The 26,389-nt window shown below is 38.3% G+C and overlaps 1 long non-coding RNA gene across 1 annotated transcript; it reads right to left on the reverse strand.

Annotated features, from left to right (window-relative positions):
• On the reverse strand, positions 1-25,520 carry LOC144378400 (uncharacterized). The gene is made up of 4 exons (XR_013440053.1): positions 25,382-25,520; positions 20,422-20,491; positions 13,546-13,665; positions 1-117 (listed from the first exon to the last, which is right to left on the reverse strand). It is a non-coding gene; the product is annotated as an uncharacterized LOC144378400 (long non-coding RNA).
• Between the last annotated feature and the right edge of the window lie 869 nt (positions 25,521-26,389).

Raw genomic sequence — 26,389 nt, forward strand, 5'->3', positions numbered from 1 at the left:
TGTTTATTAAGGACTTCCTGAGGACCAACAACTGAAGAAGAAGAGCCAGGAAGCAGTTTGAGTAGAGGGAGGAGCTTGCAGCCCTGAAGACAGCCTTTGCCAACCCCATGGAGAGCTCTGGAATGAAAAATGGCTCAAGTTATTCCACTGTTTGGCTGCAACAACAGAGTCATTATACCTCCTGCCTTTATTGGTAATTGGATATGGGCTGCCTTGGGAAGGGCCTGACCTTGTGTTAGGGGGCCATTTATAGCTAAGACAATCCCTGAAGTGTTCAGTTACATTTCCACCAGTGAGGTTGGGGCCACAAGTCCATCCTTGAAGCCGGGTTTTGGTGTCATAACACCATATCCTCTGCAGCAGTTTTTGTGAAAATCTGCTAAGGGAAAGCTTTGGAAGGACAGAAGATCAGGGCCACAGGCATTAGGGGAGATGTGGCAGGGCTAGTACAAGTTTTGTCATTCACTATGCATAAGAGGACCTAGGGGTGGTTGCTAGGAGCACAGATTCTAGAGCTAGACTGCTGGATTTGTCTCCTTAGTTCTGCTACTTCCTTACTGGGTGGCCTTGGTCAAGTTACTTCACCTTCTTGTGCTTTTTTTTTTTTTTAATGACTCCATAATAGAATCTTCCTCATAGGACTCTTATAAAAATTAAATGACTTAATATAAATTGTTTAGAATAGTGTCATGCACATAGCATGTACCCTGTTGAAAAATATATAGAGTTTCATGAAGACTCTGAACGCAAACAAGGTTTTTAGGATTTGTGGAAGCTGCAGGAAACCCAAAGGAAGTTGAAGGGTTCAGATACCTATGTGTATACTGAACAATGCAAATGAGCAAGGAAGCACTAGAGGATGAAAAATGAGAATCACTGAGAAAATAATACAAATCACAGAGAAAAAACTGTCTAATCAACATTAAAATCAAAGGGCAATAAACAAAATAAGTTGAGAACATGACTGAGAAGTTGGTTCTTTGAATATTGTCAATATTTAAAGGATCTTACTTGAAGCAAAATTGCTTCAGGTTCCCATTCCGTTATCCCATTATATATCACTTTCCTCCTGCCCACTATTTAAGCCCCAACCCCCTAGTGACCAACTGCCAGGAATGGTCATTATAGCGCACGTTTCAAATGCAAACATAGTACCTCTATTAATAGAACATAAACGTTGCCACAAAGCAGATCAAGATGAGACAAGATCGATATACCAAAGATGTGCACAAGCACATTATTCCATCAAGTGGTGGCTGACAACAAAGAGAATGTTCTGCAAGAGAAAAGGTGAGTGTCCAAACCCATAAGCATACTATTGAGTATATATATATACTAAATACACACTCCCATTCTCTTTCACAATGTGCCATCAAGTGTCCCAAGGGGAAAAAAGAATAGCTGGCAGAAGTGTAATAGAACTGTCAAAAATACAGATTGCAGACCCTGACGATGTACACAAAAATCACATGTTTTCAATAACATAAAAATGAAGAAAAATTAGACTGTGTCATTCCACTTAACTGACAATGATCTTTAGTTCTGACTGACTGAAAGTCCTGCCACTCTCCGACCCATGTGAGCAGGACTTCTCCCCTAACACGTTTGCCTTTGCTTACACTGAGAACTGTAGGATTCTCCATCCAAATCTGTTGAGGATGGAGTTGTCTTTAGTCAATAAACGTCAAGGCCACTTGTTTGCCTTCTTAGTGTGTGTGTGTGTGTGGTTCTGGGTTGTATTGGATGTGGGATTCCTCTCCTGGCTTCCCAGCATAATAGAACATCTTTGAAAGGTGGCTATGTTTCTGAAAAAGCACAGAACCAGAAGAAAAGAGGAAGAACTGTTTCCCAAGTTCAGAGCCCCATTTTTAGCTGCTATACCAACAATGGGAGTATTATTCTCATCCTTCCATTAGAAGGATCCATTGTTCTCTGGTTACAACAAGAGTGAGCTAAACAGCAGCTGGGAGGCCCTGGCCCTTCCTCCACTAGGCCTAAACAATGAGTATGAGAAATGGGCATTATTGGCAAAGAGGGTCTGATTGTTGAGAGCCACAGTTCAGTCGGAATGACACCTGGCATTTTGCTAGAGGGAATGGTTGAAAGGTGACCCTGCTCCGGGATTAGGGCGACTCCAGGATTAGGGCGGATCCTGGGGGCGGGGGAATAGGACAGCTCCAGGATTAGGGAGGATCCTGCTGGGATTAGGACGGATCCTGCTGCCTCAGTTGCTCCCTACTTTGGAGTTCCTGTTGAGAATGCGCCCGTTGAGAATGCTCAGTGCAGAGACGGTGAAGGGTGTGTTCCCGGGAAGTGTGTGTAGAGTGCCAGTGAGAGTTCAGGAATAAAGAGTTGTTGTTTGAACCTACAAGGCTTTGTGGAGGCTCGGTTATTTGTGCCCAGACAGACTGCGGTATCTGATAGTTGTGGACAGACAGTGTTGCTGAAGATGGGAGCATTGGATGCACTTTTTAAAAACAAAATATTATCTGCTGGGGTAGTAAGAGAAGGCTGAACTGTTAAAATAATTGCTATCACCAACAATTTTCTATATTTTGGCATATGAAATAACTAAGTTTTGCATATAGTTTATAGATGATTAATCTATTTGCTAAGTCTTTGAGTCAATTTTCAAGATATTCTCCTTTTTTTTCATGTTTTGATTTTTGTGCTTCTTTTCTGCACTTCAAACTCTCAGATTCCCTATAATATATGATGCCCACACCGTACAGTGCTTACCTTCTTCTATGAGGTTACTGTGAACACTGAAACATTGGGAGCCTCAGGTCATAATATCTTCCTCAACCAATTATGTGTATTTCTGTTTAAATATATATTATTAATGATGAACTGTTGATTCTTTAACATTGAATTTGTGAACAACAGCACTATAAATCATGCCTAAATGAAGCTTATTTAACACATCTTTTTTCTCTGTTAGGCACATCACAATCTTGTACTTAGAAATACTAGACGGCTCTTCAGAACCACAAAGGAGAGGACCCACTTTTTTTTCCCCCAGAGCCAGGGATTGAATCCAGGACCATGTGCATGCTAGGCAAGTGCTCTACCACAGACCCACATCCCTCAGCCCGTGGGGCCATTTTCAATAGTGTAAAAGGGCCAGGATGTAGCTCAATGGTACAGATGCTTAGCATGCATGAGGTCCTGATTTCAATCACCAGCAGTAAGAAAAACAAAGAACAAAGAAACTACAACAAACCTAGTGTAGTAGTGCATACCTGTAATCCCAGAAACTCTGGAGGCTGAGACAGGAGGATGGCAAGTTCAAGGTCAGCCTCAGTAATATAATGAGGCTAAGCCTCAGCAATTTAGTTGCCCTAAGCAATTTGTCTCAAAATAAAAAACAAAAAGGGCTGGAGTTATAGCTCAGTGGTAAAGTACTTCTGGATTAAATGTACAGAACTCCCCCCCACCCCATCCCCAAAAAAGAACTAAAACAAAAAATAGTATAATCACCAAGAAAAATCACCAAAATAGCAAAGAACATAGTACTAAATATCCTGTACATTGGAAGGACATTTTTTATGGTATAAGAGCTCTGTCTGACCTCATCTAGGAATGTGCATTGCTGTGTTTATGGTGAGTCAATTTTTTTTACTTTGTGTGTATGTCCTCGAATGACTGCAAAAGCACTGTGAGAATTGATTTTGGGATCACAATTAAATTTTAAGGAGTAGGCAAATTCACAAATACAGAATCTGAGAATAATGAGGATCATCTGTAAACACATTAGATAATGTGAATATTTTGTGGGTGCAATCTTGCAGTGGGACCAGAGATCAAGAAAACATGATACCATCAGCTCTCAAAGAATAGAAAATTATATTCTAAGGGTACTTGGGGATGTATTAAGCCTTCACATACAGAGATGACACTGCCACATTCCCTAATCCACTGTCATTAGAACATGTGCTGGGAAATGAATTAGCTCTAAGCCAGTTGTTCTCAAGCGCTGGTCCTGTCGGACCCACGCATTAGAATCACCTTTTTATAAATGTCAATTCCCTGGACCCACTCCAGACGTACAGAATCAGAAACTCTAGGTGAGGGGGTCTGATAATCGGTGGTTTGTTTTTTTTTTTTAACTTTTAAAATTTTTTAAATTCTATTTTGTTATATATGACAGCAGAATGCATTACAATTCATATGACACATATAGAGCACGATTTTTCATATCTCTGGTTGTATACAAAGTATATTCACACCATTTGTGTCTTTATACATGTACTTAGGTAATGATAGCCATCTCATTCCACCCTCTTTTTTACCCCAATAACCCCTCCTTTCTCCTCCCACCCCTTTGCCCTCTCTAGAGTTTGTCTAATCCTCCTATGTTCCCTCTCCCAACCCCACTATGAATCAGCCTCCTTATATCAGAGGAAACATTAGCATTTGGTTTTTTGGAATTGGCTAACTTCACTTAGCATTATATTCTCCAACTCCATCCATTTACCTGCAAATGCCATGATTTTATTCTCTTCTATTGCTGAGTAATATTCCATTGTGTGTGTATATATACCACATTTTTTTCATCCATTCATCTATTGAAGGGCATCTAGTTTGGTTCCACAGTTTAGCTATTGTGAATTATGCTGCTATAAACATTGATATGGCTGTGTCCCTATAGTATGCTCTTTTTAAGTCCTTTGGGTATAGACCAAGGAGTAGGATACCTGGGTCAAATGGTGGTTCCATTTCCAATTTTCTGAGGAATCTCCATACTGCGTTCCATATTAGCTGCACCAATTTGTAGTCACCAGCAATGTAGGAGTGTGTCTTTTTCCCCTCATCCTAGTCAACACTTATTGTTGTCTGTGTTCATAATAGCTGCCATTCTGACTGGAGTGAGGTGAAATCTTAGAGTAGTTTTGATTTGTGTTTCTCTAATTGTTAGAGATGTTGAACATTTTTTTCATATATTTGTTGACTGATTGTATATCATTTTCTGAGAGGTGTCAGCTCAGTTCCTTGCCCCATTTATTGGCTAGGCTATTTGGTTTTTTGTTGTTGTTGGTTTTGTTTTTTTTGGTTTTTTTTGGTGTTTAGTTTTTTGAGTTCTTTATATACCCTAGAGATTAGTGCTCTATCTGATGTGTGAGTGGTAAAAATTTGCTTCCAAAATGTAGGTTCTCTATTCACCTCACTGATTGTTTCTTTTGCCGAGAAAAAACTTTTTAGTTTGAATCCATCCCATTTATTGATTCTTGATTTGAATTCTTGTGCTATAGGAGTTTTATTAAGGAAGTTGGGGCCTAATACAACATGATGGAGATTAAGGCCTACTTTTTCTTATAATGAGTGCAATGTCTCTGGTTTAATTCCTAGGTCTTTGATCCATTTTAAGTTGAGTTTTGTGCATCATGAGAGATAGGGGTTTAATTTCATTTTGTTTCATTTGGATTTCCAGTTTTTCCAACATCATTTGTTGAAGAGGCTATCTTTTCTCCAATGTATGTTTTTAGTGCCTTTGTCTAATATAAGATAACTGTAATTATGTGGGTTAATCTCTGTGTCCTCTATTCTGTACCATTGGTCTACCAGTCTATTTTGGTGTCAATACCATCCTGTTTTTGTTACTATTGCTCTGTAGTATAGCTTAGGGTCTGGTATAGTGATGCTACCTGCTTCAATCTTTTTGCTAAGGATTGCTTTAGCTATTCTGGGTCTCTTATTTTTCCAGATGAATTTCATGACTGCTTTTTCTATTTGTATGAGGAATGTCATTGGGATTTTGATTAAAATTGCTTTAAATTTTATATTGCTTTTGGTAGATCTTTCCAACTTCTAAGGTCTTCTTTAATTTCTTTCTTTGCATTCTGTAGTTTTTGTTGTGGTGGTTTTTCATTTCTTTCATTAGGTTGATTCCCAAGTATTTTATTTTTTTAGGCCATTATAAATGGGATAGTTTTCCTCATTTCCCCTTTAGAGATTTGTCACTGATATACAGAAATGTCTTTGATTTATGGGTGTTGATTTTGTATCCTGCTACTTTGCTTAAATTCGGTTCTAAAAGTTTTTTGGTAGAAGTTTTTGGGTCTTCTAGGTATAGAATCATATTGTGAACAAATAGTGCTAATTTGAGTTCTTCTTTTCCTATCTGTATCTCTTTAATTTCTTTCATCTGTCTGATTGCTCTGGCTATGTTAAATAAAAGTGGTGAAAGAGGTCATCCCTGTCTTGTTCCAGGTTTTAGAGGAAATGCTTTCAGTTTTTCTTCATTTTGAATGATGTTGGCCTGGGGCTTAGCATAGATAGCTTTTATGTTAAGATAGGTTCCTGTTATCCCTAGTTTTTCTAGCGTTTTGAACATGGATGAGTGCTGTATTTTGTCGAATGCTTTTTCTGCATCAATTGAGATGATCACGATTCTTATCTTTAAGTCTATTGATGTGATTAATTGTATTTACTGATTTCCATATGTTGAACCAGCCTTTCATCCCTGGGATGAACCCCCTTGTTCGTGGTACACTATCTTTTAAATATTTTTTTTGTATTTGATTTGCCAGAATTTTATTAAGAATTTTTACATCTATGTTTATTATTGATATTCGTCTGAAGTTTTCTTTCTTCGATGTGTCTTTGCCTGGTTTTGGAATCAGGGTGATATTGGCCTCACAGAATGAGTTTGGAAGTGTTCCCTCTTTTTCTATTTCCTGAAATAAATTGAAGAGTATTGGTATTAGTTCTTCTTTAAAGGTCTTGTGGAACTCAGATGTGTATCCATCTGGTCCTGGGCTTTACTTGGTTGGTAGGTTTCTGATGGCATCCTCTATTTCCTTGCTTGAAATTGATCTGTTTAAATTGTGTATATCATCCTGATTCAATATGGGCAACTCATATGCCTCTAGAAATTTGTTGATGCCTTCAATAGATAATCTGTGTTTTTAAAAGCCATCCAGGAGATTCTGCCTTGTGCTCAAGGTTAAGAACAGGAACTCAAAGCCATTCCAATTACCTATTCCCTCTTGTTAATGGCCTGCAGGAAGCCTGATTTATTATCTTTTGATGTGGACAGAGCTGGGCTTGATAGAAGAATTCCACTTCCGTCAGACTGATGGTGCATGCCTGTAATCGCAGTGACCTGGGAGAAAGAGGCAGCAGGATCACAAGTTCAAGGCCAGCCTTAGCAACTTAGCAAAGCCTTCAGCAACTTAGGGAGAGTCTGTCTGTCTGTCTGTCTGTCTGTCTGTCTGTCTCTCTCTCTCTCTCTCTCTCTCTCTCTCTCTCTGGACTGGGTATTGAATCCAGGAGGCACATTACCACTGAGCTACATCCCTAGCCCTTCCCTCTTCTTCTCCTCTTCCTCTTCTTCCTCCCCCTTCCTCTTCCTCCCCCTCCTCTCCTCTTTCTTCTTATTTTTTGAGACATGGTTTTGCTGAGTTGCTGGGGCTGACCTGAAACTTGTAATCCTCTTGCCTCAGCTTCCAGGTCACTGGGATCACAGGTGTGTGCCACCACAATTACCCTAAGGATCCCTTTCAGCTGGCTTGCTAGGGGTTTCAAAGACTTTATTTGAAAAATGGGTAAATACCAGGCTACTGCCAACCATGCCTCCAGTTTCTCCTGGTTTAGCTGAGGGAGAATATAGGTCTCAATTTGACAACCCTTTATCTTGAGCCAAGCAGTAACTAAAACAAAAATAGAGCCTAGCAGTTTGTAGTCAAAGATTGGAATTTTCCATATTGAAAGGATTTTTTCCCTTCAAAATTGCCTGTTTTTGGTTCATGCTATGATTTGGATATGGTTTGTATGTGTTCCCAGAGGTTCAAGTGTTAGGTCCTCACTGTGGTAGGGTTGAAGTGATAGGAACTTTAAGAATTGGGGCCTTAAGAAAACTAGGGGCATACCCTTGACAGTGATTATGTTTCTCTGGTTTTTGGTCTTGTAAAGTGATCTTTTATTCTGCACTACTGCCATTTGTAGTGCATGCATTTGAATGTACTGAACTGTGAACAAAATAAACCTCTTTTCTTTATAGAGTTAACCAGCCTCAGGCATTTTATTGTAGTAATGGAAAACTGACTGATACAGTTTCTCTGTAAGGACTGTAGTTCATCTTTGGCTGTATGCAGTAAGCCTATCTTCTATTTAGACTCTGCTAGAGTCATTGTGTAGACTTGCTGTGCTGCCAATGTGTAATGGGCTCTGTTTCAATCTCTACTCCTTTCTCCTAAGCACTGGCTATGACCAATAGATTAATCAACATTTACAAAGAGAAAGAGAAGCTTATACTCTTGGAATTTTAATGATTAAACCAAAGGAATTTAAATGGTTAAATTTTTTTTACCCTATTTGAAATTGGGAAATATCCCTAACACAGATTTCAAGATACCTTACTAGCCTTCCCTGAACTTCCTCTTACTCCAACCCTTCTTAATTTTTTCTTTATCTATACTTCAACTTAGATTCTACTCAGTTAGACAAACTGATGGCCATTTCCTTCCCTATGTGATTAGGCTCTTCCTATTGCCCCAAACCTGGTCTTTTTCTTTCTACCGAATCCTCAAACATTTCAAATCTCTCTTAAAGATTCATCTCTAAGAAACCAGATCTTGCTGATCCCCATCTGGCTCCAATTACCTCATTTATTCCAAGATCCTCTTTCTCCTCCAGGCATAGAGTTATAGAAATTTTTGGCTTAGAGAGTCATCTTGTTTTTATGTGATGCATTTGAGATCTCTAAGCTAGTCAAGGGACAGAGCCAAGATTAGAACCTTCTAATTTCTTTTATCTCCATCACCACCACCACCACCACCATCACCACCATCATCATCACCATCTCTTAAGTATTCTCCACACAGTTTTGAGTAATGTATTTATAACCATTACTGATTGCTTGGATCCTTAAAAAAAATGTTTTTGAAATAGAGCTCTTCACCGTGTTGCTCAGACTCATCTCAAACTTGTCCTCCTTCCTCAGCCTCCTGAGTAGCTGAACTCTTTTTCTTTATATCCCAAATGATTGCTGTTTCATCATTCAGTATGTGTCCATAATGCTTAAGCTTCAAGGAGGCCAGAGTTTGTGCAATGGAAGAAGCATAGACATTGATGCAGGAAATCCAAAGATTTACATATGAAATGTCAGATATTAAAATACAACTTACTGAACTGAAAGAACAGGAAAGCTAAGGACCATACTGATCATAATATCAGGAAATGTGACCCTACTCTTGCCTAATAGAAGTCCTAGGAGTCCATGAGTATGAAGATTCTAAATTCAGATGGGCCTGTCAATTGCTGATAGGGTGCTGTGCTAACCTTGGCTATTGTCACCTGACAGCAGTGAACTCCTGACTCTAGCTAACCCAATATGACTGGCAGCTCCACTACTTGTCCTGTAGGGGCTAAAATGGTGAAGTGATATAAAGCAAGTGCCTCCATGGTCCTGTTGATGAAGCTGAGAGAATGAAGCAGAACTTCAGAAAAGCAGAGATGAGAGGCAGTAATCTTGGGTCCAGATTCACACCCCATCTCTTTATGTGGTCTATACCAAACCCAGTAAATCCACCAGACCCCTTCTCCCCGCATCACACTTGAACCAGTTGAATGTGTTTCTTTTACAACCAAGAAGTCTTGACTAAGGCCCTCATCTTCTCCATGGAGCTGAAAGATGAACCAGGGTTGCCAAGGACTCAGGACTTTGTTTCTTCTCTTAGGAGGCCATGCTTATCAGTCTGATCTTCTGTGATCAGATCTCACAGTCATGGTTATTTTTCTCAGTCGCATCCCCCATCCAGGCAAACACAGCAACCATCCCCAGTCTTCAGCCTTCACTAACTTCATTTCCTCTCAGTTACTTCCTTCAGAAGAACTGAGAGGAGGCTTATTTGGTTGGAGACAGAAACAAGCTCAAAGCTTTGTTAATGTGACTCTAACTGGCCTTTAGTTAGAGAAGGGAAGCAGAAAGGTTATTGGTCCAGCTTTTGTCACTAGCACCCCACCGTCATGATTTTTGACATTTTCACATAAACCTGTAAAAATATTTTCTTAACTTAAAAAATGGACTTTCTTTTATCTTCACCTATGACATTCATGAGACCCCTATGGGTTTGCTATACATATTGTATTTTTTCTAATATATATTAAAATGCAAAACTATTAAAATAAAAAATTTACAACTTTATAACATCTTTTAAAAAATATTTTTAGTTGTAGTTGGACATAACACCTTTATTTTGTTTATTTAGTTTTATGTGGTGCTGGGGATCAAACCCAGTGCCTCTCATGTGTTAGGCTAGTGCTCTACCACTGAGCCACAACTCCAGCCCCACTTTATATCATCTTATGAAACATTAAGGGCTGGGGATGTGGCTCAAGCGGTAGCACGCTCGCCTGGCATGCGTGCGGCCCGGGTTCGATCCTCAGCACCACATACCAACAAAGATGTTGTGTCCGCTGAAAACTAAAAAATAAATATTAAAAAAATTCTCTCTCTCTCTCTAAAAAAATTTTTAAAAAACCCAAAACATTAATATGTGTGTGGGTTTTAGGGCCAGACAGACCTGGTTTCAGGTCTTAGCTCTTCCTCATAACACTTATATGTCTTTGGATGAGCCACTTTCTCTGGACTCCATTCTGAAGCTCAGTGATAGAACACTTGCCTAGCATGTATAAGGGTTTGATCCAGAAACACAAAATAAACACACTACAATTTTGCCATAAGTGTGTATTCCTTAGAATCAGATTGAGGGTTAGATGGGATAAATGTATGTATTTACTTATTTAATTTTTTTTTTAAGAGACAGGGTCTGTCTATGTTGCCCAGTCTGGCCTCAAACCGTTGGACTCAAGGATCTTCCTCAGTCTCCTAAGTACTTGCAACTGCAGGCATAAGCACCACATGTAGCTTTTTTAATTTTTTAAAAATGGAATCAATTTAAACGTGGTGAATTTCCACTGCTTAGCACAAGCCCCAGCATACAGTAGGTCCTCAGGTGATGTTAACAATTACTGGCAATAATATACCCTCTGCTCCACTTTGTCTATTCCTCTTTATTTCCTTTTTTCCCTTCTCAGTCTGTTTGAAACAGACACCAGCATGAAATGGGTTTGTTTACTGAAGTATATGAAACGAGTACAAATCCCTTCAGCATAGAGATCTGGCTGTGGTGCATCCTCTAGTTCCAAGTTTATAGTACCTAATAATGTGACTTATCACCCCATTGTGCTTAGGCAGCTGAGATAATGGCAGTTTGTTACTATATAGTTTCCAAGGTGTTCAGAACCCTCGTGGACATTCTATAATGTCTCAATTAGGTGTGAATGAACAAATGTAATGTCCTCATTTTTCTGTTGGGGAACCAAGGACACTCTGCATGACACCTGGTTCACAGGCCAAGATACTGCCTTAGAACATTCCCATATTGACCTGGAAGGTGTTCATGGAAGTAAGCAAAAAAGTGTTCTATGCACAAATAAATCTGTGGACACTGAATTTTAAAAAGTTAAAACAGATTTCTGCAAGACTTGTCAATCTTTAATAAAAATGATATGAATTATGATTCTTCAACAGAGAGAGAAAGCATATATCATTTTCAAAATCTGACCATTAAGTATACCTACTTAGGAATTCTTTTTGGGGGGGAAGGGGTGGGTACTGGAAACAAAACCTAGGGGTGCTTAACCACTGAGCCACATCCCCAGCCCTTTTTATTTTATTTTATTTTTTATTTTAAGACAGAGTCTCACTAAGTTGCTTAGGTGGGCCTTGAACTTGCAATCTTCCGGTCTCAACCTCCCAAGGTCACTAGGATTTTAGGCATGTGCCGTCATGCCCAGCTCTACTTAGGAATTCTGTTTTGTTGTTGTTGTTGTTGTTGTTGTTGTTTGTTTGTTTTTTGGGGTTTTTTTTTGGGGGGGGTTGCCTTTGTCAATGTTTTATTCACTCAAATCACTCAATACAATTTCATTCTATAGGTTCTTAATCAAGAAAATGACAACCCCTTAATGCACTGCAGTAAACATAATAAATTCACAGCAAACAATTCTAGATTAATTCTAAGCAATGCAAATCCGCTTAATCATGACAGGCTCATGACAGACATTTACTGAGTCAAATTATGTGTGAAGACTAAAGATAGGAATTCTTAAGATCCTCAGAACACTAGTTTGGGAAGCAGGACCTTCACTGATTATATTGGCATGAATTCTACCCCTCCAACTCCCTTCTGTTATAAAAGCAAACTGTTCTTTCTTGCTAAAACCAAACCAAAAAATATCTGAAATAATGCTACCCCTAGATCACTTAGTCCTAACCTAAAAATTAAGATTTAAGTCTTGTACTGCTTATTGCCACATGCCTGGAGAATTAATATCCTCCATAGCTTATCTTTTTATTTTATCTTATTATATATGGTTACAATAACTTCATTTATTCACTTATTTTTATGTGGTGCTGAGGATTGAATCCAGTGCCTCAAAAGTGCTAGGCAAGCCCTCTACCACTGAGCTACAACCCCAGCCTCATAGCTTATCTTTGATCACCTACCTGTTTGCTGATATATAATATTTCAACTCTTGTTTTGGTTCTTAACTTCTTTGGTTAATTTGAAATTTTTCCTTTTCAAAAATTTTTGAGAACTTTGGGCTGGGGCTGTAGCTCAGTGGAAGGGCACTTGCCTTGTATGTGTGAGGCATTGGGTTTGATCCTTAGCACCACATAAAAATAAACAAATAAAATAAAGGCATTCTGTCCATCTACAACTACAAAAAATTCAAAAAAATTTTTTTTGAGAACTTGAAATAACATGAGAAATCACTTCAAATTTTAAATAATAAATATTGATTGAAAGAAGAAATGTATGTATACCACCTTATCCAGAAAGAAAGACAAATCATACAGACTTAATCATAAAGACTGAAAGACAATGACACTTCTAAAGTGGTTCTGACAAATGGAATCAAAGAATCTCATCTCTTGACACAGTCTATTTTTCAATTCTGAAGTGATTTCTTTATGCGGTTTGTTCTTTTTACAGAGCTGTGGATCAAACCAAAGCCCTGAGTATGTTAGGCAAGGAATCTATCATGAGCAACATGTCCAGTTCTCCTTTGTTTTAGTTTACAGATGAGGTGTCTTATGAATCCTTGGAATTATCTTGACTCTGTTTCTTATTTGGGTGTTTTTGTTTGTTTGATTGATTTTTTTTTTTTTTGGTACTGGGGGTTGAACTCAGGGGTGCTTTACCACTGAGCCACAATCCCTAGCCCTTTTAAATTTTTATTTGGAGACAGGGTCTTGCTAAGTTGCTTAAAGCCTCACTAAGTTGCTGAACCTGATCTTGAATTTGTGATCCTCTTGCCTCAGCCTCTGAGCTGCTGGGATTATAGGCATGTACCACTGTACCTGGCCTTCGTTTGAATGTTTAATATAAAACACCTTGGGGGAACAAAAGAAAATGATAAGTATTGAAGCATCTGATTTAGAAATATGAAGTATATCCTAAAATACATAACCACAGAGAGAACTCCTTTATTATACCACAGTGGGAGATCAGAACTAATCCCAGGTTATAGACTCACCTTGATTACATCAGACTTTTACTTAGCAAAGTGGCCATGTTTTGGATTGACAAGAAGTTTTCTCCTGCAGTTGAGGCTTCCTTGTTAGAAGAGGAGTTAAGCACAGTTAATGGAAAGAACCTGAAAAAGAGACAGTGTGATCAAAAGAGGACTCATGCTTTGTTCATTTTTGCTTGGTTTTTTTTGGAACCAGGGATTGAACTCAGGGGCACTTAACCACTGAGCACATCCCCAGCCCTTTGTTTGTGTTTTGTTTAGAAACAGGGTCTCACTGAATTGCTTAACACCTCAATAAGTTGGTAAGGCTGGCTTTGAACTTGTGATCCCCCTGAGCCGCTGGGATTACAAGCATTTTTGCTTTCTGAAAAGGTTTGAGACAGCTTGAAAGAAAAACATGCATATTATAAAGTTAGAATCAGATTTTTTTTTAATTTGAAGTACTAGGGATTGAACAAGGGCCTCCTGCATGCTAGGTAAGTGTTTCACCACTGAGTAACACCCCCATCCCTTTTTATTTCATTGTGAGACAAGGTCTCACTAAATTGCCCAGGTTGACCTCCAACTTTCGATCCTCCTGCCTCAGCCTTTCCCGTAGCTGGGATTACAAACATGAGTCACCATGCTAGGCCTTTTCGATTTTTATCTATTTCTGAATCATGCCTCATGTTAACTGTGGGTCATTTGGGACTCATTTATACATTGCCCTTACTTCAGGACCCAGCTGATGAAGACTGTCATTACTGAATAGGAAACACTGATGATAGCTAGAGCAAAAGAAAAAAGAACACAGTACATATGGTTCTCAAATCTCTTGCCTGGAAGTAACACTTCCACTCATATTTTGTTGACCAAAGTAAGTTATCAGGTTTTGCCTCATTTTAAAGGACATAAGGATGAAGAAGTTCCCTAAGAGTTTTACGTCAGAACAATAATTATCAGAATCCCATAGCCTCAAACTATATCCCTTGCCGCAGAGGCTGACACTGTCATGAATGTGATGCATATTTAGATCCTATTATATATTTTTACTATAAATATGCTATACTACATATACAATATAGTGTTCATTTATGTATTTTATAAAATACTTGTGAATGTCATCAAACTTTTTTTTTTTTTTTTGGAGCGGGGGTTACCACGGATTGAACTCAGGGGCACTCAATCACTGAACCACATCACACCCCAGCCCTATTTCATACTTTATTTAGAGGAAGGGTCTCACTAAGTTGCTTAGCACCTCACTTTTGGGGAAGCTGGCTTTGAACTCGTGATCCTTCTACCTCAGCCTCCCAAGCTGCGCCACCGTGCCTGGCGTCATCATACTTTTTATAATGTTTTACTTTTGTGTGTGTGTATGTGTGTGTGTGGTACTGGGGATTGAACCCGTGGACTTGCACTTACTAGGCAAACACTCTACATTCCTCAACCCTTTAAAAAAATTTTTTTTTGTTTTAAGACAGGATCTTGCTATGTTACCCAGGTTGGCCTTGAAACTTGTGATTCTCCTGCTTGAGCCTCCCAAGTAGTTAAGATTACAAGTGTACACCCTGCAATGTTTTAAAATTTTTAATTAACATTTCACTCTCAGCATTTATCTATGTTGAATCATACAGATCTGGTTCAATTACTTAATTCTGCACTATAAATATGCTGTGATTGGAAGCAAATTACTTCCAATTTTTTTATTATTACTGTTAACTTTAAGCAGGTATTTTTAGGGACAACCATCAATATGCTGCAGGGATAGGTGGGAAGCTGCTCTTCCTTTAAGTAACTGTTTACAAGTCTTCAAAGTTATTATTATTATTTTATTTAAGTAAGGCCCTCCAGAGAAACTTATAAGGAACCAGCCAAAATCTCTGAGTGACTCTGACCCATCCTTTCTATATGACCTAGAATAAACTTTGCTCATTATAATACTAAATTCTCCACCCAGAGGCATTCTTGTTGGCCATTTTTTGAACATGAAATGTATAAAGAACATTATCTCCAACTGAGCCCAGGAATGTTTCCACCTCTACATGTGGTAATGAGCCTTCCTTATATGAATATGCACAAGTCTCCCAATAAATGTCCCTTGCTTGGGGAGCCACTGCATTGAGAAATATCTCCAGTGCTCCCCTTACTTGCTGCAAGTGACAAAGTTTCCTTCAGTCATTTATTTCCTGATTGTACTTATGGGCTTCGCATTCACCAAGGGCAAACCCATTGCATTCAGTTACATTACTAATAGTGGGGTATTATAAAATATGTTTGGGAAATTCCCTGGTATTCTTTCTCAATTGGGTATAATAATAGAAACACTAATGTCATAATGCAACCACTGTATGTGATAAGTCAACTTCTCTCCTGTGCAAGTAGAATGATACTAGTTATATGCCATCCTTAGAAACAGTTATTCTAGTTCTATGCTATGGTTCAGAAGAAGAATGTCAGTTTGAGAAAGGTCATTCAGAACTCTAAAGTAGATGTGAGGTCTCAAACTACAAATATTTCCAAACTTGCTAGATATTTTCAAATTATTCTAAAAAATGGACCTTGTGATTTACCCTTCTGTCAGATGTGTATGAGTTCTCATTTTTCTATGTATGAACCAATGCTTATTATTGTCAGACAGTTTAATTCTAGTCAGTCTCTTGGGTGTGAAATAGTGTCTCATTATCAGTTGAGGTTGCATGTCCTTGATTACTAGTCAGGTGAAGCAATTTTTTCATATCTGACTATTCAGTTTCTTTTTCTGTTCATTATTGGTTCAAACGTCTGGTTCATTTCTCTGCTGGTTTTTTTTTTTCTGTTGATGTATAGTAGTTTTTTTATACCTTTTGAATCTGTTGCTTCACCTGTTACATATATGGCCATCTTCAGGTGATTCTGATATATCTTCCACCTATGCATCATTCACAACCACCATGGACATGACTTCTATCTCTAACATTTTATATTTCTATGTATTGACTCTCTCTTTCCAGGTATGTGCCCGTGAGTGCTTGGTCTCTCTCTCTCTCTCTCTCTCTCTCTCTCTCTCTCTCTCTCTCTCTCTCTCTCTCTCTCTCTCTTATCCAAGCTAGGAAATTTTAAACAATACTACAAAGAGTTTTATTAAATATATAGCTCTTTTTTTTACTGTTGTTGTTGTTGCACTCCTGGGATTGAACCCAGGGGTGCGCTACCACTGAACTATATCCCCAGTTCTTTTTATTTTGAGACAGGGTTTTTTAAGATGCCTAGGCAGTCTTAGAATTGCAATCCTCCTGCCTCAGCCTCCTGAGCTTCTGGGAGTATAGGCATGAGTCACTGTGCCTGGCTAGATGCATTTTATATATTCCTTCTATTTCTAAGTAACTTCTTCTGTGAACAGAGGTCATGTTCTAATCTTACCTAAATTGCGAGTGATATTTGAATGGATAGATCTGTATAAGGCTGTGTTTGATGAAATACATTTAAATTGTTATTTAAAGATGAGGCTGTCCAATGCCTTCCTCATAGAGGCTGTCTTTGACCCATCAGCCAGTAGAACTGTTAAAAATAAGCTGACTACTTGTTTAAATGAAACTGGATTTGTGGTCACCTCTGAACAGACCAAGGCTGAGCTGTCAGTGGTGCCCAGTTCCCATGAATTGGCAGTAGTATCTTGAAAAGGGAGAATTAGCTTAAAAGATGTTCTAAGTGCAAAAATAGTGTAGTAATTACAGGAGTGAGTGGAGAGTCAAACTTTTCTTAAAATATCAACCTTACTAAAATAGACTGAGTGTGGTGGTGTGTTAGGATCATGAAGTTACTTGTGGTATTTTTTTCTCTATTTTCCAAATGTCCTATAATAGATTTATACTCTATTAATTATTAAAAAATCATAATGAGAACCAAAACTGAAATGTAACCCATTAGGATTCTCTATTTCTCAAGTAGGCAGGTGTTTGCCTTATGTGGGAAGAGAAATCAAAGGCAGAAAAGTGTAAGGATCCTTCCCATTTGCAGGATTTGAAAGTAAAGTTGAAAGTGCTGGAACGCTGCAGGCTTTTCTAGGTTGTGAGAGGAATTAGCCAAACGCTGAGAATGAGAATGTATTGAAAAATTGCTGGTGAAGGAAGGAGAGGAGTGGAAAGGAGCAAGAAAGGAAAATGGTGGCTTGGCCAAGTTCAAGGGTATCCTGGAATAGAAAGCAACATTTGAGAAAAAAACATCTTCTTGATTATTGGGAATATGCAATGAGCTCCTCTTTAATATGCAGGGAATTCAAAGCAGGGAGAACAAGATGTTTCTGTTCCATAAAAATATAATTAATTAAATAAACCAGTTTAGCTTTTGACAAGTCTCTGCTAGCCATGTGCTTCTGCTTTGGCTCATTGGTGCTTTGTATTCAATATAATCATGCAATGAAATTATTCTCAATGTGTTGTCATCTATGTCTTCAGTGTTTCTCATAAATAGCCAACATTTTTCTCCTGTATTTATTTTTGGTTTTTTGGTACTAGGGATTGAACCCAGGGGTGATTAACCACCGAGGCACATCCCTATCCTTTTTTATTTTTTATTTTGAGAGAGGTTATCACTAAGTTGCTGAGGCTGGCCTCAAACTAGTAATCCTCCTGCCTCAGCCTCTCAAGTCCCTGGGGTTACAGGAGACCACCACCACACCAGGATCTCCATATTTATTGACATATAGAGAAAAAGACACTCATGATATAAAATAAAAAAGAATGCAATATAAGATTTTATATATATAGGCCTGGGGTTGTGGCTCAGTGGTACAGTGCTCACCTAGCATGTTTGAGGCACTGGGTTTTTATCCTCAGTACCACATAAAAATAAATAAAATAAAGGTGTTGTACCTATCTACAAATAAAAAATATATTTTAAAAAGATTTTATATATAATATAATCTTGATCTTATTAAGTCTCTCATACTGATTTATATGAATCATTACGAGAGAGAATGTGCTGTAGAGTAAAAAGCATGGTCTTGCTGTCAGGAAAGACAAAGGTATGAATATTGTCTCTGCCACTTACTAGCCACTTGTCTGAACTTGGGCAAGTTTCTTAAAATCTCTGACCTCCATTTGTTTTGTCTTCGAGATAGAGGGACATCAGGGGAAGGATCACATTTATTTTAGGTAAATTAAATTAGAATACATTGAAAAGAATACTTAACACACAGAAAGCACTTGATAAATGATCTTATTATTTTGAGAAGAAAATATAAAAAGTCAGCTTCCTGTGTGTAAGACTGTGTAGTTGCATGGGCTCCATACTTGGTTTAACAACCACCACCAACAACTCTGCTGTTGCCCTCTTTTGATAATTTTAGAACAAGGAGACTTATATTTTCATTAAGCCCTACAAATTTTACTCATGCACATGCATTTGCACATGCAGGAAAATATTAAAAAGAAATAAACCAAAATATAAATAGTGTTTATAAAAACTGGCTTTTATTTTATTTTCTCCCTTATCCTTCTGAATAATCTATATTTTCTATAATGAACATATATTACTTTTCTGATGAGGAAAAATAAGTGAATATGTACATGTTCTTTTATAAAATTATCCTCCCCATTTTTCAGATGAGTAAAACCAAGGTAACACAAAGGAAATGATTCATCTAACATCACACAGCAATCAGTGTCTTGTTATGACAATGCTCAGGAAACTGCACTTCCATTTCTACACCAACTCGCTTAAGTCTATGCCACCAACAGTTTTTTTGATAAGAACCTCTTTGGGCATCTGCTTGGTTTGGGGACCCAGCATTATACTCTGCAGCAGGGGGTCCACCTTTGGAAGCCCAGGATCAATTATTAGGCACTCATCTGCTGGGACTTACTGCTAGAGGAGGTACAGAAGTAAGAAGCAGGGCTGGGGATGTAGTTCAGTGGTAGACTGCTTGCCTAGCATGTGCAGGGCTGGGTTCAATCCTCAGCACCGGAAGGAAAAAAAAAAGTCAGAAGTAGAAGCACAATCTCTGTTCTCATAAGGCTTTCAGCAGATTCTAACAGTTGTATAGGAAATAGTAACATCAGTAAAACACACAAACTCTAAATGTAAGAACAGTGGTGGAAGCAGAAGAGTAAGAGGTTGCCAGAGGAATAACAAGAACACTTGACACAAAATCTTTTCACTTAGGATGTTCACAAAGAAAAAGGCTACAAGCTTTGCTCCTTTTGATTTTCCCCAGATACCATCTGTGAAGGTGTCCAAAGCCGAAGGAGATATAAATGTGGCCGTGAGTATGCATTTTGCATATTCCATAGTTCACATGTTGAAGATCTTCTTTGACAAACTGCTGAAAAGGTACATTTCACCTTCACAGTAGCTGCAGCAACAGCTCACCCCTGTGCTTTGGCATTTTCCCTCTGCACTTTCTCTTCCCGTTTCCTTTGGCTGGTAGACCAAATCTGAACCATTTTTGCACTGTGGCCCACCTTGAGGGTCTTGTGAACATCCATGCATTTTATCTCTGCTTCCCTGATCCTACCTCCTCCAAGAATTGCACTTACAATTCAAGTTTCTCTCAGCAGTACAGTAAGGAGGTCCTCAAAGACTAGTACCTTTAAGGAACTTCTTATGATATTTCTGGCAGAGGCTCTGGGCTGATGTAAAGGAGAAGAAGGGAAAAGAAGGGAAAGACTCAGGAGGGTAAAACTGCCAGGCTTATCTCAATGACATTAATATTAGCTTCATGTATTGGGTTCTTCTTCCTTTCTGTCAGGCAGGTAATTCTCTTTACATTCATGATCTGATTTAATTTAATCATCACAATGATCTTTATAAACTAGATTGTGTGTTCCCCATATTTATAGGGTGAGAAGAAGCAAAATAACTTTCAAAAACATAGCTTGTCAAGGGCTGGGGATGTGGCTCAAGCGGTAGCGCGCTCACCTAGCGTGCGTGCGGCCCGGGTTCGATCCTCAGCACCACATACAAACAAAGATGTTGTGTCCACCTATAACTAAGAAAAAAATAAATAAATGTTAAAATTCTAAAAAAAAAAAAAAAAAAAAAAAAAAACATAGCTTGTCAAAACCCACAGAATGAGGTGTTGCCCATTGGTAGAGTTTGTGCTTAATGTGCACAAGGCTCTGGGTTTAATCCCCAGCATCAAAAAACAAAACAAAACAAAAAACAAAACAAAATAATAAACAACAATCATAAAACAAAACCCAAACAAAATAAAAAATCCCATACAATACCAGAATGCACAATCCTTGTGCTAAGCTGGTGTATTTAATTCATGTCTCCTGTCTAATAAATGGAACATAAACATCTCCCTCTCCCTCTATGTCCTGCATGTTAAAGAGGAGCTCTTTGCATATTCCCAATAATTAAGAAGATGTTTTTTCAAATGTTGCTTTCTATTCCAGGATACCCTTGAACTTGGCCAAGCCACCATTTTCCTTCCTTGCTCCTTTCTACTCCTTCCCTTTCTTCACCAGTAACTTTTCAATACATGCCCCAGAATTCTGAAGAAAATATAAAATATAAAAATATAAAATATAAAAAGTTCACCAAGAATGAACCCTAATGTAAGCTATGGACTTTAGGGCATAGTGAAGTATCCAGGTTCATTGTTGTAACATGTATCCCTCTGGTGTGGGATGTTGATAGCCTGGCAGATGGGAAAGTGGTATATGAGAGCAGTCTGTACTGTCGGCGTAATTTTACTGAGAACCTAAAACTACTCTACAAAATAAAGTTCATTAAAACAACAGTAATAGGGGCTGCTGGCAGAGATAGCTTAGTGACAGTGTTAGCCTAGCATGCAGGAGGCCCTGTGTTTGATTCCCAGCAACACAAAGCAGCAGCAGCAACAACACAGTTAGGAAATAGCGGGACCATTGTCTTTGGAAGATAATGAGTTATTATTATCAATGACCTATTAAGCTTTACTGCATAGCAGCAATAATAACTGTGTGTGTGTGTGTGTATGTGTGTGTCTGTGTGTGTGTGCACACATTTGGTGTGAGTTAAAGATATATGTTAAGTAGCATCATGTGGAGAAAAATAAGAGTTGGAAGAAAGAATTTTCAAACTGAGTCCTGGTTCTATTACCAGCTGTGTGATCTTGGGCAGGTCACTTTAGTTTTAGATCCCACTTCCGTGTATTGCAACTTGGTCATTGTGAGGAACAAAAGAAATTATGTACAAAGTCCTCTGAACCTGTAAGGAACTATTCCCAGACTAGTTATTACATGCTCACAGATGAATTATTATACTCACACATTCACATGCACTTATCCATGTGGTTAAAGAGGTAACCAGGAAACTTTGATTATAAATCTCTAATTCCATATTCACCACTAAAAAGTCATCTGTGTGTTGAAGGGATTGAATTGGTACCTTCATCTTGGAGGAGTTTTTTAATTTTTCATCTCTTATTTCCACTCCACTCAGAACTCCACCACTGTGCTCCCTTTCTATCCAACCAATCTAGGGACTTGTGCCTGATCTCTTTGTCCTTATACCTTTTATGTTGGAAGAGCATAAGAACCATTTCTATGGCCACTTTCTGATGTTCATCCCCCACCCTCACCCCCACCCCAACTGTGAGTCCCCTGTGCTCTTTGGGAAATAGTGCAAAAGGGATATTCAGATTCCTTTGTCCGAGGAAAATTTTGTCAGTAAGAAAGACCCTGTGGGCAAGCATCCCATCTGTTGCTGAAATAAGTGAACATAATTTGCTTTTTAAACTTTCTCATTCATTATTCATTATTCATATGTATATATATATATATGTGTGTGTGTATATATATATATATATATATATATGAGATGATTTATACATGTATTGAGATATGCATCTCTTACATACCTCATTTCAAGACTTGAAAAACTCCATATAATTTTGGATTACTCGTGATCCTTAACCCTAACACAATTGAAGGAACTTGTCTAGAATTCAAGTCTGAAGAATGTCCAGAATTCAAGTACCAAGAGGTACCTTAAGGGTTGGCTTGAGAAATGGACAGTGAGCAAGCAGGAGAGATTTGAGCAGCTTCATTTTAATCTACTTTATATTAACTTCCGCCTAAGATTATATTTAAGAAAAGGGTTTCAATGGTTTAAAACGTTTGAAAACCACTGAGATCTTGCTTTGTCCTACTGCTGAGATCAGTCATTACCCTATCACATGCCACCAAAAGAGTGTCAAGCGACTTTGAACTTCATCTCAGGGATGAGAGGTGAAAAGTGTTTCACATCAACAGAGGGAGGCTCTATTTCTAATCAGTCACTGGAGAGTGAGTCACAGTTCAAATCCCCCTACTCTGAATTCGAAAGAACAAAGGGAAATTTTGCTTACCACAACCAAGAGCAAACCCAGGTTTCATGGGGCATTCCCACGAGAGCTGTGTACCCTGAGTTCCTATTTATGTCAAATCAGGCTTTGGCCTGATGAACATCTAAAAAGTTAAGAGCAGCAAGAAAAGAAGTGGTGAATATGATTTGGCCACTGCTAAACAATATTTTGAATAGATCAATTTTGGCCTATAGCTGCACTGGTCAATATGATAGTTACTAGCTATTTAAATGTAGCTAACTATTTAAATGTGAATTTGTAAAGATTTAAATAAAATTTAAAATTCAGATCCTCAGTAGTGTTGTGACTACACCAACAACATTTCATTTGCTCAACACTTCCACGTGACTAATGGGTACTGTATTGAATAGTGAAGATGGAAATGTGCTCTAAAATATTTATCATTATAGAAAGTTCTGTTGGATAGTGCTAGTCACCTAATTGTTAATCATCCCCTTGGCCAACCTGGTACCCCATCAGTCCCTGCACTGCTAGCTTCATTCTCAGGCCCTCAAAAGCTTCCTTTTGCCCTCTGTCCTGGCCTCAGCATTCCCAAACAGTGAATTTAGAAATAGCTGAGTTAATTTGTAAATGATCATAAGTGGGTTTGTAAGCATGTTCTGAAGTTTGCTTTTATTCTCACTTCTGTATCTTGTTTGATGTGTGTCTCACTAGCAGAAGTAATGGGTAATTTCCCCTAAAATATTTTCTAATTACATTAATATTCCATTAGAGAGGGTTTTGTTGGCAATATCAAACTGAAGGTACTGGATTCTTCTTGCTCTATTCATATGTTCAGGGGCATTCAACCACTGAGCCATAACCCCAGCCCTTTTAAGATTATTTTTATTTTGAGAAAGGATCTTGCTAGGCTGCCTAGGACATTGCTAAGTTGCTGAGGCAGGCTTTGAACTTGCAGACTTCTTGCCTCAGCCTCCCAAGTGGCTAGGATTATAGGTATGCACCACTATGCCTGACCTTAACTTTGATACATTAAAATTTAGAATTTGATCTGATTTTTTTTCTTTTATTATTATTTTTTTCAGTCGTGAAGATTGAACTAAGAACCCATGCGTGCTAAGCAAGCACTTCACTAGCTCAATTTAGCAGGGTCTCACTAAGTTGCCCAGGCTAGCCTTGAACTTGTGATCTTCCTGACTCAACCTTCTGAATAGCTGAAATTGCAGGTGTGCACCACTGCACCTGGCTCAGACCTGGACCTGAGAACTTCACTGTTACCTAGGAAGTGTTGAATCTAAACACACACTTAGAAACAGGATTTAAAATAAACACATATTAGAAAAAGGATTTAAGAACCTTAGGATTTGCCTCTTGACAGCTTCACTTTTCACAAAGGGGAATATAAAATCCAGAGGAGTTAAATAACTTGCCTAAGAACACATAGTGACTCAGCAGACAAAGGAACCCAGGTCAACTGATTTCACCCTAGGGCTTTTCACACTACTCAAAAGTAAGAGATCTTACACATTAGGGTGATTAGAAATAATGATAATATACTACATATTTCAATGAAGCTGGGATTTTAAATATTTTCACCATAAAAAATGATAAATGTTTCTAGTACTAGATATGCTTAACCTTGATTAAAACATTATACAATGCATACACATACTGGAAAATTTCATGATACCCCATAAATAAATACAATTTTTATTTTTTAATTTTATATCCCTAGGCCTTTTAATTTCCTATTTTGAGACAGGGTATCTCCAGGAGGGTGGCACATACCTATAATTCCAGCAACTCAGGAGGCTGAGGCAGAAGGATGGTAAGTTCAAAGCCAGACTCAGCAACTTAGCGAGACCCTAAGCAACTTAGTGAAACCCTATCTCAAGTTAAAAAAAAAAAAAAGTGGAGGGGCATGGAATGTGACTCAGTGGTAAAGCACCCCAATCGCCAGTACCAAAGAGAGAGAGAGGGAGGGAGGGAGGGAGACAGACAGACACAGACAGGACCTCAGGACCTCGATAAATTGCTGGGGCTGGCATTGAACTTGTAATCCTCCTGCCTCAGTCTCTAAAGTTGCTGGGATTGCAGGGAGTGCCACCATACCTGGCTTTTACAATTTTTATGTTAATTTAAAAAAATAATCTTTAAAAAATAAATTATAATTAAAAATTTAGACTCTTCTTTTACCTTTTTTTTTTTCAAGCAAAATGAAAATAAAAACTCCTGTGATCCTGCCACATTAGCCTCCCGAGTAGCTGGGATGACAGGGACATAGCCCTGTACCAGGCAAAGTCTCTTATTTCAGCTTCTTCAACATTCTACAACTCCGTTACTCCTGCATAGACAAATATAGGGTTTAATTTTAGCCCCACCCCCCATCCCACAGCTACTTTCTAAGTTTCTCTGTAAGTTGTCTGTAAGTGTGTGTTCTTGAACATATACTTTTTTAAGAGACAAGTTTCCCTAAAAATCTCCCTTGGGCTTCACACTGAAAAAATCACCCTAGCAGTAAAGAGAAACAGAAACCTTTCCCCTCTAGATTGAATAGCCTCCATGTAGGTCCAATTTCAGTACCTGAGCCAAATGTCAGAAGCACTCTCCACCTCAGCCTCACGTACAGGCCTGTGTTTCACCAGGGCTGCATTGGATGCCTGGATGTCCCCGCAGAGCTTAACACAATATCCATTCAGTAGGGGTTCCACAGTTACCTTTCAAGTGAGTATTAGATTTGAAAGACTCTTTCTCTTAAATTCTGGGGTGAAGGTCAGCAGACTACAACCTGTGTGGCCAAATCAGGTGTTGTTTTTATAAATATGACTACTAGGTTTTTGTAAGTAAAGGTCTATTGGAACACTGCCATACTCATTCATTTATATATTATCAGCGACTGCTTTTACACTGAAATAGCAGAGTTAAGTAATTGCAGTTAAAAACATAACCCACAAAGGCTAAAAAATATTTGCTCTTTGGCCCCTTACAGAAAACATTCGCTGACCCTGGACCAGAGTCACAGTGTGATAGGGTAGATAAACCACTTTCCAAATCCTACTTTCTGTTTACTTCCAAGTGGTGATTATGAGATAGGAAAGATTCAAATCCAGAAAGATCTTGGCAACAAACACATTATTATAACCAATCACAGCTGTTTCCTTTTGAGGTCAATGTGCTTATTAATAGGGAAATTTCTTTGAAAATATATTCAGGTACTTTTCTCTTTTGCATTTTCTTTTTCTGGTTTCCCCTCTGTTGAGCCAGATGCATCCATATTATCTACAGATTAGTGGGAGTTACCATAACAAGGACACAAAGAAAATAGGTAGTATTTTGCTCTGACACCCAAATTAAAATTTTCCAGCAAGATTACACACACACACATACATACACACACACACACAAACACACTCTCTCACACACACACAGACACACATTTTTTTCCAGTATTGGAGTTGAACCCAGAAGTGCTCTACCACTGAGCTATATCCCCAATTTAAAAATATATATATTTATTTATTTAGATTATTTTTTAAATTAATTTTTTGACATGAGGTTGTCTAGGTTGACTTTAAACTTGTTATCCTGCTG

The sequence above is a fragment of the Ictidomys tridecemlineatus genome, chromosome 6, assembly GCF_052094955.1.
Source record: "Ictidomys tridecemlineatus isolate mIctTri1 chromosome 6, mIctTri1.hap1, whole genome shotgun sequence".
Classification (NCBI taxonomy): domain Eukaryota; kingdom Metazoa; phylum Chordata; class Mammalia; order Rodentia; family Sciuridae; genus Ictidomys; species Ictidomys tridecemlineatus.